Below are 20,399 nucleotides of genomic sequence, written 5' to 3'. Positions count from 1 at the left end.
AAATAAAGGGTACATTCATATACAGGGTGATCAAGAAATAACAGGAGGTGTTCGGAGCCCTGTAGTATTATGTATTGGATGAAATATAATGAAATTTGGCCACCACACACATTAAAATATGCGGTTTCGATTTGTGAAAAAAAATTAGTACCATAAACCGCCGATAGGGTAAATCCTAACGTTGCAAGCGCATGATGTGTGTGAAAAAAAATACATAACTGCCAATGGAAACAGTAAATAACAACACACCAAATCCCAATGTAAAACGTTAATTATAGCAACTTACAAATTTGGCTCAAGGTGATCACCAGCCTGATGCTCCAATAATTGCAGCATTTATTCGTCTGACATGTAATTGATCTATTTGATCTTTTAAAGTTGGAATGTCAGGAACATGTCCTTGATACGCAACGCCTTTCAAGTAGCCCCACAACCAGAAATCGCAAAGATTCAGATCAGTGTTATCAGTGAATGGGTGTTATCTTATACGGATAAAATTTCAGGATCATAAGCAATATCTTCTGCACTATTGAGAACGGGATATCTGTTTGTAGTGATATTGAACATGCACTGCTAGTATCTTGCGTATTAGCTATCGCCTGATCCATACAGGCAATTGCAACTTCTTCAACTTGTTGATACCTTTACGTCCTCGGCCTGGCTTGCATACCAAGAATTCCTGTTGTTTCAAATCTTTCAACTATTCTTCGTAAGTTAGTTATGGTCATCGGTCCTTTAAGTAACTGTAAGCACTGGCATTTTCATCCCTCTGATAAAACAGCTTGACTAATAAGGCACGTTTATGTAGTGACAACGCCATTTACGGGCGAATTCTTGTAGAATGACTTAAATCCCCGCAACCTTTCTTTTTATCCTCGATATCGTGTCACAAAGTACCCGTATAAGCAAACTATATAATAAAGTTTTCGATCGCAGAGCCAGAATTTTCCCTATCGGCGTTTTTTAGTAGTAATATTTTTCTTGACAAATCAAAACTGTATACTTTAATCTGTATGATGGCCAAATTTTGTTATATTTCGTCCAGTACATAACACGCTACAGCGCTCCGAACACCTCCAGTTATTTCTTGATCACCCTGTACATTTGTGCATATTTATCATTTTTAGTGTGACTTGATACATACCAGTAACATAAAAAATAAACAACAAGAAACACTAGAAAAGCAAGGACAATAGTTTAAAAATAAGATTTAGAAGTCTTAAAAGTTGATAGAAATATCATCAAAAAACATTCATCGGATTTATGAGATCTATGAAAGGCAGATCTTAAAAATTTGAGTACATTTGTGCACATTTATCTCTTTTAGTGTGACTTGATACTTGTCAGTAGCATTAAAAAGGAGAAATTCAACTACAAGAAACACTAGAAAAGCAAGGGTATTGGTTTAAAAATAGGATTTATTTGGTCTAAAAATTGACAGAAATATCATCAAAAAACAATTCATCCGTTTCATGAGATCTATGAAAGAAAGATTCTTGTTTTAAATTCAAATTACACTGTGAAAAATATTTATCTTTAAACAAAAATCAGGCATGAAGCATCTTTCAAGAAGGCAAATGGATATTTTCTACCACATCATACGGCTTCTCTTGTGCCACCGAATTACGGACACTACTTTACTTCACTGCAACCGAAGCTAACAAGATATTATTGTGTCACAACAAACATTCTCAACTCACGATTTATGGCAATAGTAGATTATTACTCCCTAAAGTACATTTAATTGTTCACCAAGTAGAGCAAAAGGTGAGAGTTAAAATGGAATATTGCTGAGGTAATATTTTAGAGACAATGCACTGGAAGATAATTGTGTTTTATGTGATTAGAAGAGCAAGATAGTGTCCGTTTAGCAGAAACAAGAATGGAAACGCCCAGATGCAATTAATAGCGAGTTATATCCAAAATGCAATAAATAAATTTTTAGGATTTAAGCTATAGATTTTTGTGATATTTCATTCTAATCACGCACAATATCCAAACACCCTAAAATTATTTCTGCATGGAATAGTTATCTATCTTTTTTCATATATTCCTGTGTAAATAATAGAGTAGAATTACTATTATTTATTAAGGTACAAAATAAACTGGACACAATCGAGGTAAAAAAAAAATTCAAATGATATCGTAAGCATACAAAGTATTCAGATTTATATTTCATGATTTTGTATACATATTCTGATTACTTTACTAAAAGATAAGCTACCAGCCGTAATTGACCCTTTATGACAGATACCATAACATAATGTTTAACCAACAGCATATATGGAATTTCACAGGGGTACATGGAAGTATGTAATGAGAAAGAACCCTCATTTTTATGAATTTTCAGATTAGTTTTACATTTCAGAGTGTGTTTGTGAAGATTTGTTCTAATTACAATTGCACAGTCATTACACAATATAACACCTACATGAAGCAATTAATTTTAGAAAGAAGAATCATTAATATTTTACGAGCAATGCTTTGCGAAAACAGATATTCTTAAATAATGAATTTTGGAATTAGTTCTCCACTAAATAAATTCTCTCATAAGATCTTAGAATTATCCATATGTTAAACCGACGAAAGAATATTTAAAAGTTAAAAAAGAATACAAAATATTATTAAAGAGAATATATATGATATGATATTTAAAAAGAATGCATGATGTTAAAATATTGTGCAAGAAACATAAGAAGATTAATTGGAACATTTGTGTTTATTATTTGGGAAATTTAATTTTGTAGAAGGAAAGAATTAAAAACTAGTCTAATACGATTAGAATAAAAAAATTCTGAAAAGTTTGTGAACAGGAAGACTGTTTCTTAAAAAAGATGAGCGTCTTATTATTCTTCATCTGATTAATATGATGTTAGATTTCAGAAAAATAATTTTCACTTATTAACACTTAACAGGTTTCAATAGAATTCGAAGACAGCAATTCTAACGATGTGGTATTCCGAAGATTATTTATGATATCTATAAGTATAATGCAATTATATTGGGGATTAACGTGTTTTTAATGAATCAAATTCTCATATATATTTTCAAAATGTTTATCAAAATAGTGATTTTAATCAAAGAATTTCTAAGAAAAAGATAGAACTGAGAAGTAGATCAGAAAACAAATGGCAGTGGTAGTGGCGATTGTGGTATCAGATCTGAGAATTAAAGTAGAATATAGAGCAAAGGTCATCCATTCTGAAAATCAGATCAGAATAAAGAGAGGATTATAAAAAAAGCAATCATAAGAAGCGCCATGTCTTGCATCTCAGTACATGAGAAACAAATGAGGCGGAAAATGAAACAATTGCTAAGAAGAAAGAAGATAAAAATGATCACTTCTAACATTAAATTATTTTTTACCTTGCACGCATTCATGAACGTTTACATTAATGGTTAGTACCTATTGAACTCTATAACAATTACAATTATTAACAACGATTATGACAGAAGCATTATTGTACATCCTGCCGATACAAAAGTAAACAATCATACGCATGAAATTTATTTGATGATTTGTCGTAGATCGTCACAACAAACTATGCATTTTCGATATATTGCAATTTTATCGTTAGTTGCATCTTTTGTAAAGAAATCTCTAGGGAATGGATTTCAAGAATGCTATTTACCACAATCGATGGTTTGCGTTTATAATGATGTTACAAACGAGATTTCTTTTTCTTTCAACTATTGAAATTTTTTTTCTACGATGCGCTGGACTGGAATATTTTGATTCTTGCCACCAAGTATAGCGGGACTTAAGAAAAGGAATTTTATTTAAATAATTTAAATGAAATGAAATGTTATAGGAAGAAATCAGTTTAAAGATGAAATTATACAACTTAGCAATCTTATTTTCATGAATTCTATAATTTTAGGAATTCTAATGCGGTGTTGAATTTATAAATTGTTAGAAAAGGCAAACAACTCTTATCAGGTATATTTGTGGGTATATTAGGTCTTTTGCATTTGTTCATTTCATCGATGTTTTCCTTACTTGTCACGACGGTGCGTATGAAGCGTCTGAATGTGAACAAATATGATTCTCTTAAAAGTCCTCCAACAAAGTGGAATTTTCTGAATATGAATGATTCGATTTACTTGGACCACGAAGAATTAGAAACAATAATATCAACAATAGAAGGAATTAAACATTTATTTTTTACTAGATGAAATTACTTATGCATAAAACAGAAATCCAAATATATCCGCTACAATGAGATTTGATGTAATTGGAATATCAGGGGTTTAAAAAATGAATATGGGATTTTTTTGTGACTCATACTTCTTATATAAAGTATACAGTAATTATTCAAAACTATTGAAGGTGCCAGTTTAAACTAGTGCGCATGGTCGAAAATTGCTATCTTTACCTCCAGCATGAACTCACTGGTAGAAAAATAGCGACTCTTCAGTAAAAAGCATTCTGTATTTTGAAACATAAGGAATGAATCTATATAATTACAGTTTAATTAAGGTCCTTATTAAATTCAAATGTATCTGCAAGCAATTGATAACATTACTAATTTAAAGACACTAAAAATCCTTAATTAAAGACAATCAAAGACATGTCATGGAAAAGGGAAGAAAACGCAAGGAATTAGAATATCTGAAGGAAATGTCGAAAGCGTAAAAGAATTCTAAAAAAAAAAAAAGCAATTTTAAAAAATCTGCTAGATTTTTTTAAATGCTAAGAAAAGATGATATGTATGGGCCCCCATTACCATCTGATTTACCTCTACTTTAGAACTGAAACTGAAGAGGATGATACAACATTTACTTCATACATGTTGCATAAAGTGTGGGAAAAACTCATCAATAATCTATATATCAAATATTGCATACATTGAACAACTGCAAACAAAATTTGTTTTTGTTGCAAAAATCTATAGTTTTTTTCCTGTTATGCATCATTTATCCCTATTAATCAAAATTAATAAGTATTATTTATCTTTAAATCTCTATATTAATTTGGGAACATTCAATATTTTACTTATTTGTCTTTATGCCGATGATGTTGGTTCCATTTCTCTCTCATTGCACTTTTTTACAGGATTTTCCGATTCTGTTTACAAAAAAGAAAAATCCTCACACTGTTTACACGCGAGAAAGAGAAATGGATTGTAATAAATTCCACGTGATGTATTCAGCTGCCCTCTAAGTAACTTAGCAAATTCTGGAGTAGAAAAAGAAAACACAATTTATCATGAAAAATCTTTTATTGAATGTTCCATCATAAAATGCCTAAAAACATCTGCGCTTTCAATTTCAGTTTCTCTAGCAATGTTGATCAGCAACACGTGACAAATGTCGTATAATTTTGAGAGTAGTTTACAAGTTAATTATTTTTCAAAACTATAATTTTTGGATCGTATTTTTATTTTATTACAAAAATAACTGAAATGATAGCGATGGAAAATCAGCATTAATAAATTATCTGATTTCTCAGTTTTTGTATTAAAACCATTATTTAAACTTAAGACTTTTTATCATATATTTAATTCCTAAAATAAAGAAAAGTGAGGAACACAGTAGTATTTTGACAAATATTTTTAAATATTTTTTTCTCAAATCATATTTCGATATCAATAAATGTGTGATAAAATGCTACCCTAATTTAAGCTGCTTTCATTTTCATAGTTTTTCCGAAAAGCTGTCATTGAATAGCCAGTGATAATTAAGTGATCTGTACAAGGAAGTTTCAAATATTTTCTATATTAACACTATTCCAAATGAATATCATATATTCTCCAAACGAAATAAGCCTGCTTCCTTTTTATTTGATACCGATCGACAGACTGGCATCTCATTTTGAAACTGCATGAGGGATATTTTGGAAAATTCAATATTTAAAAAATAAAATATATGACAATTTTATGTGAAGCCAATTCATTTCATTATTTATATTTGTTATCAGAGTAAGTGCAAGTTAAAGGGACAACGCACCCAGGTGAAAGCTATAAAACCATGCTGTATCACTAACCACTAAGTAAGTTTTTTTTTAAATAATTGAAACTGTTGAAACTAAAAGTTTTAGTCTTATAAAATCTATAATAATTATAAAATTAAGCATATTTAAGATCAGCATTCTCAAGAGAATTGTAAATTAATACACGAAGCCGATAAAAAAAATTAATATTGGAAATCAGTCAAAGGTAAAACAACTCCTCTAATATAATAAATTCGAATTTTCAGAACATTTAAAACTAGTTCTTTTTTCTTTTTATTTATATTCAAAACAAAAGCACTATTGCTTTAACTTCTGAATTACGTAGACTTCTGATATTTATCCAATGCCTCTCAAAATCTAAAACTGCAACTTTAACTATCTGACATAGACCTATAATATCCAGTTTAAATTAAAAGGCTTAAAGAAATGTATGTTTCGAATAGTTGAAATCTAGCTATATCTTTACAACTATCATTCTTTGTCTTTGATCTCACAATAAATACTTTATAACTTTCGTTAATAAACATATATCGACAGCAAACTTTAAAAATAGATGGTAAAATAAAAATTTCTTATATATATATGTGTGTAGCATTATTTTGGTTGAAGCAGAGTGAAGGTTTGAAGACATAAACGATACGTTGTATTTTTAATTCTCTTTAAAATCCATCTTGGGAAAGCAATTTATTTACAAGCAGACTCAGCGCGACACAAAAGCAGAAGTAAGAAAGAAGCGCGAAACAAATGATCACTAGTCTTATATAACATAGAATTTTCGGCCACGCGCCAATGGAATATATGTTTTGACCTCTGATAAGGGCAAATAAAGTATCACTTTCATTTGATACGTAGTACTGATGGCGCATTAGTTTTACAGAGGAATTAATTAAACCGAAAGTGGAATTGGATCACAAAATAAGAGAATATTTTTAGAATGAAGTTACTATGGGCTAAATTAAGATAAAATCTTGGAAATAAATTAAATTGAAATTAGAATTCAAATATCATTACATACATACACACACACACACACACACACACACACACACACACACACACACATATATATATATATATATATATATATATATATATATATATATATATATATATATATATATATATATATATATATATATATATATATATATATATATATATATATATATAATAGATATAGGGAGAGAAAGAGAGAGAAAAGAAATGCAAAATGGAATATTTTGAGAATAATATGCATGGAGCATAGCAATATTTATCAACTGTAAATGTATAAAACGCAAATATTTTAAAAACAACAAAAGAACCCTGATACGACCGTTAATTCTAATTTAAGCCTGCGTTACAAAAAGCAGCGACGCTTTCGAAAAAATTTTAATGAAACGGAAAGACACTAATCCAATTAATGCGTTGATGCTGCGACCCAATTCGAGCAGTGAAAGTATTCGCTGAAATAAAAACTTAAAAGGGAATTAGAAAAAAAAAGATTAAAAGATTTTAAATTAAAACAGAATCGAATTTGTTATGTGTCGTTACTTTAATCCTAATTTTAATTCCATTTCACGTATTTGCATTCGTATATTTCGAAAACGAATAAAAAAAAAGAGAATTTCAAATAGTTCTTTAGCTTTTCTGTTTTAATCGAAGAAAATAAATAAATAATAGCCCTTCAAGGATATTTTTTAGAAAAAAATTTTTTAATAAAAAAACATGCAAAATGTTTAATTTTTCTTATACCATCGAAAATTCCAAGAATTCCAGTTATCCAAGAATCGAAAGTAACTTTTATTATTAAGAAGTTAATTATTTTTCATTTAATTAATTGTATTATTAAGAAGCTAATTATTTTTAATTTAATTAATTTTATTAATCAGCGTTATTATTAAGAAGTTAATTTATATTAGAAGTTATTAAAAATGGGCAAAACTGCACATTATGGAAGAAAATATTTCATTTGAAATAATATCCTTCGGTACATAATGTTTATGACACGTATCAATTGTTCCATAGGAACATTCGAAGTCTTATATAGATTTGCCTTACTTATAACGGTTTCTTATGTTACTGTCTAAATATATTGTTACGAATCTGTGATGCGGCTTTCCAGCATAGTTGGTTCCATAGGAGGTCCCAGAGCTTGGCGACAAACTTGGCGACTTTGGCGCCAAAATAGATTATACCCGAAACATCGAGAATTTTCCCGATCTGTCCAGTAGGAACTGAGTTACGCCTCGAACTTTCCTGATTGGTTGAGAGGCTTCTAGCCCCGCCTCCCGAGACCTATAAAAGGAAGCAGTCCTGCCGCTGCCCGAGTCATGGTAAATTGAGTACTCGGAAGCGACAGAGAAGAGTCGTGGACCAGTGGAGTCGAAGAATAGTCGGGATCGACGGTAAAGAAGTGGCCTTCCAGAGATAAGCGGAGCAGCGACGGAGTGAAGCTAGTGCTGAACTAAGCTGTGCGCTACTGTCTGCAGTAGGGACTTGTGTATGCTGTTATATGCTGCTGTTGTTGCTGCACGTCTCGGCTGAAGATAATCGTCTTCTGTGCTGTTTATAGATGTCGTCTTTGTGCTGTCCTGTGTGTCTTCGTGTAAATAAACGTCGTTGTTTTATTTTCAACTGCCGCCTGGTGATTGAGCGTTCTTCACACCATATAACCCCCACTATCCAAACGAACCCCGTAATATTTCGTAACATTTGGTGTCAGAAGTGGGATAGTGGTCAACAGTGTATGGTGAAAACGAGATCCCAAGTAAAAATGGCTGATAACGGTAATGGTCAGTTACTGGCTCTGTTGGCTGAGATAAAGAAAGGACAAGAAGAACTGATAGTCGGACAAAAGAAACTTTTGCAAGACATGAAAGCCTTCACGGAAGAAATGAAAACCGGATATGAAGACATGAAGAGTGAATCGAAGAAAGACCTTTCGTCGTGGAAAGAAATTTTAGAAGATAAAGTTAACAAAACTGAAGGCATCCAAGTTATCACAGAAGAAATGGAAGGAAGCAGCGAGAGCCAAGTGGAGGAAAAGACTGAGGATCGAATGGAGACCGGTGTCGCCGAAAGGGTGCTTAGCCATCCGGAGGATGAGCCGAGGTTTAATGAGAAGAGGAGCGAACAGGGAAACTGTCAAATAATTGCAGAGCTGAAGCAGTCTTCTTTGAATGAATCCCCTGGAGTGGAATCGACGGAGCAGACGCTTGGGGATGGAGAAGATGGATTTTCTTCAGACGGATCTATTGGTGGCGACCCGTGCTCGATGCCTATGGATGCAAGAGTTGATACGACCCTGTTTGGATTGGATTCGTCCCAAAGATTTAAGGGACTACCTCTCTGCAAGCCTCGTGGTATCTCCGGGCATAGTGACACGGAAGAAGACTACGTGGCTGGAATCGCTGATCCTTGTTGTCACGGCCTCGATTTCTTCCATGAATTCGGCTTTGCTGGGGATTCTCCAAGGATTGTCATGCAAGGAGGTGCCGAGGAATCTCCTGTGCATCCGGACATGTTACGTCGTCGCAGAAGGACCCTTCCAACAAAAACGGATGCGCTCTTCAGAAGATCCAGTGTGGAGAGCTGCGGACAATTCTCAAGTGTCGAGAATGAACCGGGAATAGGCGGAGATATTCCCGCGGAAGCTTTGGCGATGAAGGCGAATACCTGGCTTTCGAGTGGACTTCATAAGGCACCGTTGGATCATCCTGATATACGATTGGTTCGATGGAAGAAGTTTAAAGTGACCAACCGACCAGCCTGGCAAGAATTCATTCCGGCAGCCTCTACTACTATCCAACGTTTCGCCCCATGGGACACATTGCATTTCAAGAAGAGAAATCAAGTCAGGGTGTACAATCCGAAACGACGAAGAGGTCGGTGTCAAAAGCATTGAGAAGGTTCGGATGGATCGTTAGTCACTGCCAAATTAGTGAATGATGTCATCTTCGAAAGTGTAGAAGTCGCCAAACGCATCAACATCATCAATAATTCGGAAACCTACGCCAGCTGTTGGATTGAAGTGGGACTGCCCGGGACGTGCAGTCCTTAGGAGGGGGACAATGTTACGAATCTGTGATGCGGCTTTCCAGCATAGTTGGTTCCATAGGAGGTCCCAGGGCTTGGCGACAACCTTGGCGACCATTTGGCGACTTTGGCGCCAAAACAGATTATACCCGAAACATCGAGAATTTTCCCGATCCGTCCAGTAGGAACTGAGTTATGCCTCGAACGTTCCTGATTGGTTGAGAGGCTTCTAGCCCCGCCTCCCGAGACCTATAAAAGGAAGCAGTCCTGCCGCTGCCCGAGTCATGGTGAATTGAGTAGTCGGAAGCGACAAGGAAGAGTCGTGGACTAGTGGAGTCGTAGAGTAGTCGGGATCGACGGTAAAGAAGTGGCCTTCCAGAGATAAGCGGAGCAGCGACGGAGTGAAGCTAGTGCTGAACTAAGCTGTGCGCTACTGTCTGCATTAGGGACTTGTGTATGCTGCTGTTTATGCTGTTATATGCTGCTGTTGTTGCTGCACGTCTCGGCTGAAGATAATCGTCTTCTGTGCTGTATATAGTTGTCTTCTTTGTGCTGTCCTGTGTGTCTTCGTGTCAATAAACGTCGTTGTTTTATTTTCTACTGCCGCCTGGTGATTGAGCGTTCTTCACACCATATAACCCCCACTATCCAAACGAACCCCCGGGAAAATCCGTAACAATATGTTAAACTTTCCAGTTACTCATTTTGTTATCCATGGATTTTATAACTATTTGAGATGTTTAATCATTAATCAACAGGGCAATTTTTAAGATTCTATAAAAAGCTAGAAAAAGTCAAATATAAATATGGTGTGTGTACAAATGGAGAGAATAAAATTACTAAGAAGATATTAAGGTAAAGATATTATTTATTATTATAAAGATATATATCATTTACTATTATAAAAATACCATTTATTTTGTTTTCAAATAAAATTCTTCTAAAATTTTATTTAGGTTATCCTGACTTTAAGGTACCAGATTAATTGGAATTGTTACTAAGGCCTCGATCGATGAGTTTTTGTGGCTTAAACTTCATCTGCGTTTACCTAAACTGCTATTTTGTTTACTCGAGTTTTATGGAAAAAAGAATAAGTCTTAAATACATCTTCAAGTTTCTGGTACTTGTGAATGAATCGCATACGAACGATTAATCATCAAAAATCACAAACTAAATCCAATAAAAACACTAAATTCAAGCCGTATATAGATATTTCTTAACTATTGTTTCTTAATTGTCATGCAATTAATACACAATTATTGATTTTCCTCATAATATACTACAAAACACTCAATTTTCATGTATGTTACTAGGAAAATAAAATTCTGTGCACTTCACGGTCTTGCCCAATGTCCAAAATTTTATGTGGAAGGAAAGGTAAAGGTATCAAGAGTATGTGGGAAAGTTTCGGAGGATGCCTCCCACTGTTTTTATTTATTTTAGTATTTGAATTATTTTTGTACTCTAATTTTTTGTGATTCTCTTGCGATTGATTCAATATAGAATATACTTTGTATTTTCGATAACATTTTGGATATTCAGGATTCAAAAATAAATAAATCTGGTTAACTCATAATGCTAAAATGTAAGAAAATATTTAGTTGAATTAAAATTCCCAGGAGAATATTTAAATAACTTTTTTTAAATATTTCATCAAGGAAATTTAAATTCCTGGTATATGTAAGATGTCCACATACCATCTCGTAGTTTACACATCTCCATGGTTTAAACCGTTTCTGTCAAACTGTCATCCTTCACATATTTCCAGATTTTAAAACCCCGATTAATTAAAGATAGTTCATTAAATTCGGGGAACTGCCATTCTAATTTCCACATCACAGTCGCGAGGTATTTGGCCGTATCTGGGAAATTTAATTAGTTTCAGGAGAGATGAGAATCCTTCAGTAAAATATATAACCGAATAAAGGTCAATGCATTTTCAAGCATCTGTTTAACATGGCAAATCGAAACTCAACAAATATTTTGCATTAGAAGCTTTAGCTGTTGATAAAAAGCTGATGATTATAGTAACTGTTTAGCGCTTATCATCTGAAATACAAATAAAATTTCGTAATCATTTAATTTGATTACGAAAATTGTTTTGTAATTTTTCAGCTAATAATAATTCAAATAAATACTATCACCTAGATCCTTAACTTAAAAATTAAATAAATTTTTCTGGTAAAATGGGTAGAATAGTAATCTTTTCAGAGTAAGCTACAATACCATTTAGATGAGTATCACACCAAAGGTTTAGCACACAGAGAAATTTTTCAAAATTTGAATTTGGAATATTGGCATAAGAAATTATATATATATAAAAAAACCATAGAAAATTCCCCTTTTTAACGTTTGTTGTCCAATTTATCAGGAGATTTTTTTGTCCGAAATTCAAATATAATTAAAATAAAACATGAAAAAATTGAATACATTTTTTAAATTTTGATATGAATGGTAATATACAAAATTAACTTATTTTTCTTATATCACATATTAAATCTTAAAATTTAATATATATAATCTAAATTTGTTGATTTGAATTTGCCAGTTCTTTCTAGATTGTCTGTTGCTATATACAGCAAACAGTGATTTCAATATGCTACATACAATAACAAAATTTCTATCCATCTTTACAAACGTACTAGCATATAACCTATATAAGGCATATAATCATATAAGGCATTTTGTTTTCCTTAACTAAGAAGAAATAATGATTCCTTAAGAAGAAGAAATAAATCAGATAAATCAAGTTGGAAAAGACGAGTGTAAAAATAAGATAAAATTAAATTTTTTTTATGCTGAACATAAATTATTAAAATAATTCTTAAGGGACATTAAAATGAATGACGTAATCTATTTCAAATCGAATAATTTTGTAAACTGACTTTCATACAAAAATCAATGCACTTTAAATTATTTATTTTTAATAAGGAAAAATATTTTCTTTACCCTGTTAGTTTTAATTTGGAAATCTTCAGCACTGTCTTTATGTTCCTCGCACATTAATAGAAAGTTTGAGAAAAAAATTTCAAATACAGAATGAATTTAATAAATAGAGTTAATGAAATTGCCAGTCAGTTGCTCGAATTTATCAGACAACTGTCATCTTGTCAAATATTGTTCTCTTCATAATAATCAGGTCCTTTGGGGTTACACGGATTTAATACAAACTGGTGTAAAAATTTCTACTGCTCTGCCACAACATGGTGTAGATTCAGATAACATCCTCATTAGTTTAAATTTATGAGGTCTATTTCAAAGTAACATTTGTTTTATTTCAAAAATGTCAGCAAAAAAATTAATCAATCTATACAATACAACCTGAAAATAATAACATTATTACAATAACATGGATATGCAATCTCTATCAACTTATAATTTGAATCTATGGTTTCGTCACAATACGGAACGATTAATCGAACCATGTAAGAGTTGGACGCGTTGCATATGTAACGATTAACTAGTATATGATTTTACTTAACATTAAATTCAAATTCAAGATTTTTCACAACATTAAATTCAAAATGTTTTCTTCGAATATAAAAAATATTATACTTTATTAATTAACACATAATTTGAGAGTACTTACTAATAATGTTGGGGATTTAGATTTGAAATTAAAAACATTAATTTAAATTTTGGAAAAAACTATTTTATGCCACTAAGCCAATGGTTAAAATCACTTACTTCAAATCCAGACAAAAACTTGAATATTGTGTGGAAAAAAAAAAAATTGGCAACAATTGTTATTCACCCTGAATCATTATGAAAGAAGAACCAAAACAAAGAGAGACCTTTCGGGAAAATTTTATGACAATTCACATTACTGTTTGTCTTTAAACGAGCGTCTCTTTTCTCGATGGAGATAACTCATGTCACGATTGCGGAATGATCTCACGCTCCCTTTCTAAAGCTTATGAGTTAACATCTCTTTCACGTGCTTGTCAGCTGGGAGAGTTAATGTTACAGAACGTAAAAACACATGCTGCTTGCTTACCGGCTCGAAGTCAATATCTAGAGGATAAATTGAGAGACAATAATAAATGCAGCTGCTCATCGACAGATGAATGCAAAAGAAGAAACGACGGTCTCTAGTCACGATATCTGAACTCTATTTGAGGATATTCAGAACAAATAGGAGAAAAAATAAGAGGAGAATAGGAAATTAAGCAGCTCAGGTCATGTTTCTGGAAATTACAACATAGAAATTCAAATGAATCATCATATCATTACCAGAAGGTTCTTTTTTCTTTCTTTTTATGGTACATACTGGAAAGAGGATATTCATTATTTTTCAATCAATTTTGAAAAAGAGTGAATTTTAAGAAAACGATACAAATTTCCAAAAAGTTGAAGCCACAAATCAAATAAAATCCTGTATTTATCTATTGGTAAATAGAATTTTAAATTTAATAAAATAAAAATTCAATCCCGTTTAAATGTATCTATGAGAGAAAAAAGAAGCCGAAAATTTTAAAATGATTAAATGTTGTAATCTGAAGCTTTGCAGTGAGTTATTTAAAGGTAAAACTATTCCGAAACGTAGTTGACTAAAATGACTAGATGTTCTGGATGAACAGGAAAAATTCGTAGATTTCAATTGTTTGATCCTCATTTATTTCAAGTTTGAAATATTTATCCCACATTACAATTACAGATAAACAGCTCAACATAAAAACGATCAAGAAAATGTAACCTAAATAACGAATTTTAAATAAAGTAAAAATAATTTTTTAAACTTTTACTAATGCCGAGTGTGCCGGTTAATAATTTTTGATATTTCTTAAAGAAAACGATTGTACTTTGGAAGAAATTAGGTGAAAGAAAACAAATATTTCATCCAAAAAATGCACCATCGCGTGATTGTACATTTTGCATATCTGTCTCTCAAAACTGAATGCTCTCCTAGAAAAATTGTTAACATTTTGAGGGGATACAGCCAGTAAGCCCTTTTTCGAAATCTTTGTAATTAATGAAGAGCTACTGGGAAAGTCTATGAGATATCGATTAAAACAAGTAATAATCCAAAGAAATTAATACTTGAGAATACAGTGTGTGGGGTCAAGATTTCCTTACCATGCTTAGAAATGCTGTCTGGCATCTTTTTTTTCCGTTGTCTTGATGTGTAATTAATTTTCTGTGTCTTCTAACTCAGTCTGGTCACTTTTCGATCATTAAATATTTCAAACTAGTCACCTGTTGACTATAGTGGACGGTATTCATCGTTTTATCTGTTTTTTGAAGCTCTTGTTATACTATATCCTTCTGACACCATTAATAGTAAAAATATGAAATCACCACACTCTAAACCAAAGCATACTCGTGTTTTGCATGAGGTCATTGTCACCGTTTCCATAAAGATACGATGGCTTGATCTCGCTTTTTTCTTTTGATTGAACATAAAAAAACAGATATTGCTTTTTATGAATGATTGATCTTTATCCTGTTTGAAACTAGGCATTTTCGCCACAAAATACACTATCACGTTAACTCGAAATCGGCTACACATATTTATACCACGTTTATCCTAATAATAAACTGACGCAACAATTGATATTGTAAGACAATCTTGTAACCATAAGCAACAAGCGTAAAAATTAAGGATTATTAACCGACACATCTAGTATATGAAATTACGAGACATCTCAATTTCCGAATCTATCTCACTTAGAAAAATAATTCTATACGGTAAAATTGTTCCATATTTGAATTAAACGGTCCGGATTTTCCTATTTCATGGCATTAATAAATAGACTGACTAAATATATTGGACTTTGGAAGATATTTTTTGAGGAATTATTTTTGATCTTTACAGTGTTTGGAATAAGGTACCCTTAAAATGAGGATGTAAATACTTAGTAGATGAATAATTATAAAGGAAAAATAGTGTAGGTAGTAGCAAAATATTTTGAATGCATTTCTTTTAACTCTCCATCTTATTTCTCTTACTTTCTCTTGTGATCATCTTGGATTATGCTCTCGTAAGCGAGAATTTCCTCGAGTAATATTAAAAAAAAACCTATTTGCCTAAATTTCATGTCATCAAATCTGGTTTTATATCGCAAATTTTATAAATGGGTAATTAGAAATCTGCCAATTTATCATTAAAAGCATTTGTAGAATGTCACCAGAACACATACAGAAACCAATTAGCGTACAGGATACATTTATTCAATTAGTGAACATACATTTTATTCAGTTTTGCTCCTTTTCAACGAATTTTGAAAGTTAAAATAATTAATAGAAAAATGCATTTTGCATGTTTTTGCTTTTTAAGATAGTATTTTGGCCTTTTTTTTACAAAAAAATAATATGTAGTAACGAGTAGGCTGTTTTTATTTTTTAACTTGATTTCAATAATAAGTTTATTGGAATTTTTTTGTCCCTTTTTATGTACTCTTGTTTCTTCTTTCTTTCTTTTACATTTTAATTATGGAGGCAATTTCACAGGGAGAGAATCCCTAATATTCAAAAAGTATTGAATCTTATATTAAAATTCTATCCCAAAAATACTTTTATGTTTTTATCATGTCCTACTCAAAAAGTCTTATTAGAATCTCCAACTGTTTGAAAATATAATTGGAGATAAATTATTTTCATAGCTTTGTGTTTGATTGTTATTGCGCAAGTATGCAATGAATTATCGATAACCCGTTCTCTGTAACCATCATTATCTTGCTAATAAATTTCACTTTTAAGTAAAAATTCTTTCAACCACACAAAGAGTGAGAGAGTGAGTGTGTGTGAGAGAGAGAGAAACAATGAACTAATCTTTTTGTGAGAAAGTAAATCAACAGATTTGTAAGTACAGAAATGTTTTGCTTATTCATTAGTAAATATATGTATGCATCCCCTATTATCATAAAAATCATTTGAAAGCATTTCTGTATTGATTTATGTTGTTTTTCAATAATTTTTAGATTAATTCATTAATACGATAAATTTTAGAGTCCTGTTTTTTCTTCTAAATAATAACAGATCCATGTCAAATAGACTCTAATTTCACGATACTTTATGAATTATTTTTTATAGTTGACGAACATGATATTTTGAATGTCTTATAATCACACACTCAAATAAAATCATCAGAAATTTCGAATGCATAGGATTAAAAAAATTTTGCATACTTAGTTCAATTTTAAAATACTATCCGATTTCGAATTTTTCTTTTTTAATGCCAGCATGGGCATTCTAAGGAAACTTGAACAAAAACGTATTGATGGATCATTGAATCGTTATACTGAAATGCATTTCTTAAGATAAGGCTTCTACTTAAAACACAATTCATTTGTAATTCAAAACATATATTGTCATAGGTTTATGAATCTCCATAGTAAAAGTAACTGGGTTTCTTATACGTTGAAATCACTGAAAATTGGTTATGTGACATTTTTTTAATCTAAAATATGTTTCCGATTAGAAACAACATAATAAATTATTTCCAATTGTAACAAGAAAGTGACTGGTTTCATTTTTATATCTAAAACTTATTTATTTCTTTTTCGCTTTTAAAATATAATGAAATCTTTAATAATACAATTTAAATCTTTCTGGTCGAATAGAAACTTTGGAATCGAATGATATGATTTATAAATTAAATTGACGTCCTTGCTTGGAATTTCGTTTTACACTACCAAAAGAAACAATTTCGTTTCGTACAGAAATCGATTTTCGAAATACTGTCAGAAATAACAGACTAGTCTAGAAATTTCCGAAATAAGTCAGTGTGAAGTTACACCAACCAAAATAAATTTAATTTACACTGGCTCAGGGCTAACGAAAAATGCCCTGAGGTAGAATTCAAGCTTACACCTGCAAACTTCCCAGTTCATGTCAATAAAATTTGTTCTTTAAAACCAAGAATTTTTGGGGTGATGAAATGAATTTCGGCTAGAATCATTACATATTTCTGTTTGTAAAACAAAACGTCTATGATAGTAAAAATAATCCACTTTATCTGATAATTAATATATGCTGCTTTTTTAAATACAAAACTTTTGCTGACATACATTTTTATAAAAATCATTAATTTTTTACTAAAATTTACACAAATAATAAATATTCGTAAATAATCGTTTTTAAATTGCATCCTTTTTTTAATAAAACTTTCTAACTCATTTATTGTTAAATTAATATTCAATCAAATAATATATACAGAATGAATTGAAAATTATAATTTTAATTGTAATTTTTTCTACAAATAAGAATATATGTATAATAATCAGCAGATTTAAAATATATGTTTAAAAATAGAATATAATTTCTTATTATATATATAATAAGAAATATTTACATAATTTTTTTAAAATCATAATAATCAGCAAATTTAAAATATAATATTACCGACAAAAAAAATATTTATCATTAATTTGGTGTAATAACCAAGAGCAGATAGTAATCAGATGAGTGATAATTGCTGCACTTTCAAACATCTGAGATAAATAATTCAGAGCTTTAAATGAACTATTCATATAATCTATAGATTACTGTGATTACGCACGAAGACATATTTATATATTTTAACAGTAATATAGACATTTATTTACATATCTCGTTAAAGTTTGCATGAAGACAATTCATGTTATATCTTGCAATTTAGATAATGATATAAAAAAATCCTAATATCAATACTTAAATCCCATTACAGGAAACAAGATATTGATTAAGTTGCAACGCAGATGTTAAGTATCGAGTCAGTTAGGGTAAACACAGAAATAGCTCATTAATTCTTTCAGGAACTATGCTGTAAATATTGCATTTATGAATAGTTTAAGAATAGCTTAGCTGAACTATTTAATAAACACAGCTCCGTCTCATTTTCAGATGTTTAAAAATGCAAGAGCTATTTCCGTGTTTTCGGTTTCAAATGGTATCAATTAATTATTGTTTTATCAGCGCACTTAACGTAAAAAGCTTAGAGCGTTCAGAGTACTTTTAACGGTTCTTTTGCTTTTTTTAACCATTTAATGCTCGCAATGAATGAAAATGGGAAGGAGAAAAATGTTTTTGAATTTTTTTAGAAACCGGATAGTATGCTATTCCCTTTCTGTATAAAGCAACATCAGATAACAAATAATTCCATTAAATCTTTTTTTTCCTACTGTAGTGTATCATAGAACTAACTTTGTAACTAAAAAAAAAACTGAAAGTAGAAGCGAAGGCTTAAATTGTGAATTGCTTTTTTAACTGCACTAAAATAAAAACTACTTCCGGCGCGAAAAAATGAACGTTCTTTCAATTTCTCGCGAAATTGTCGGCAAAATGTATATATATATATATATACTAGCCGCCTTTGGCGACCAGCCGGTTCGCCAATCTTAGTGTTCGTTAAAATTTTAATAATTAAATATTTTATGCAATTCCAACTTGTTCAGCAAAATATTTTATTCTTCAGCAAAATATTTTAAAACTTCAAATTTTGATAGTCATATAATTCACTCATAATATTATAAAGGCCTTCAGTCATAACGTGATATGTATCTCTCTAATTTTCTGTTACCCCTCGTAGAATTTATGCTTTAAATTAAAGTGTAAAGGATTAATCTGCAATTAATATAATAATATTTTTTTACTGAAACAAAGCATTTTTTTTAATAATATGATTACTGATAATAGAGTCACTGAGCGTTTAAACTTTATGGGCACTAAAGAATATCTTTCTTAATTTATGTAATATCTCAAGAATTTGTCAACAAAATTTTCTCAGATTCATCATGAATGGATCGATTAATTAACAATGTTTAATTTTAAATGCATCAAATACTAAGAAAATAAAACGAATCGTTTAAAATAATCTGTCGAAAACAACTACTTAAAACTACTTAAAAAACGATGTACTTAAAACTATAAGCATATATAAAAAATATATATAACTAACATAAATACAATTTAATTACAAAAGCATGCAACTAACCTAAAAATAATTTAAATCATTGTAAACAGGTTAAAAAAAAACTACTTAAAAAACGATGTACTTAAAACTATAAGCATATACAAAAAATATATAACTAACATAAATACAATTTACTTACAAAAGCATACAACTAACCTAAAAGTAATTTAAATCGTCCGTTGATAATGGTTGCCATGCCAACGATCAGTACACAGTGCGCATGCGTGAATTTTCTTCGCCTTTTACGTAACGCAAATGCTTGAATTTTTCTACGCCAGTTGGGGTAACGCTATGAAGATTAGACATTTTTAATTTCCTTTATTCTGTGCTATTTTAATTCAAAAGTACTTCAGAATGAATCTGAAACATGGATTAATTAACAATGTTTAATTTTAAATGCATAAAACATTAAGAAAATAAACAGAATCGTTTGAAATAATCCGCCGAAAAATCTTAACCCTAGCCTCATTACTGTTGGGAGAAAAAAAGAACTAAAGCCTAAATCATTTGGCGTTGGGGAAAATTGAAGATTTTTTT

At 30.9% G+C, this 20,399-nt stretch overlaps 1 protein-coding gene across 2 annotated transcripts in view; it reads right to left on the bottom strand.

Moving 5' to 3' along the window:
* Positions 1–20,399, bottom strand: part of LOC129962380 (uncharacterized) — a 128,752-nt gene that overhangs the window by 49,957 nt on the left and 58,396 nt on the right. The window contains exon 1 of one of the 2 annotated variants that reach the window (XM_056076133.1): positions 13,658–13,928. The exons of the other annotated variant lie outside the window; for it this stretch is intronic. The gene's annotated coding sequence lies outside the window, so the exon portion shown is untranslated. Of the gene's footprint in view, positions 1–13,657; positions 13,929–20,399 lie in introns of those variants that run through there. 2 annotated transcript variants of the gene reach the window in all.

This window comes from Argiope bruennichi, chromosome 2 (genome assembly GCF_947563725.1).
Source record: "Argiope bruennichi chromosome 2, qqArgBrue1.1, whole genome shotgun sequence".
NCBI classification, from domain to species: Eukaryota; Metazoa; Arthropoda; class Arachnida; order Araneae; family Araneidae; genus Argiope; species Argiope bruennichi.
This window is presented reverse-complemented; position numbering and strand designations above follow the sequence as displayed.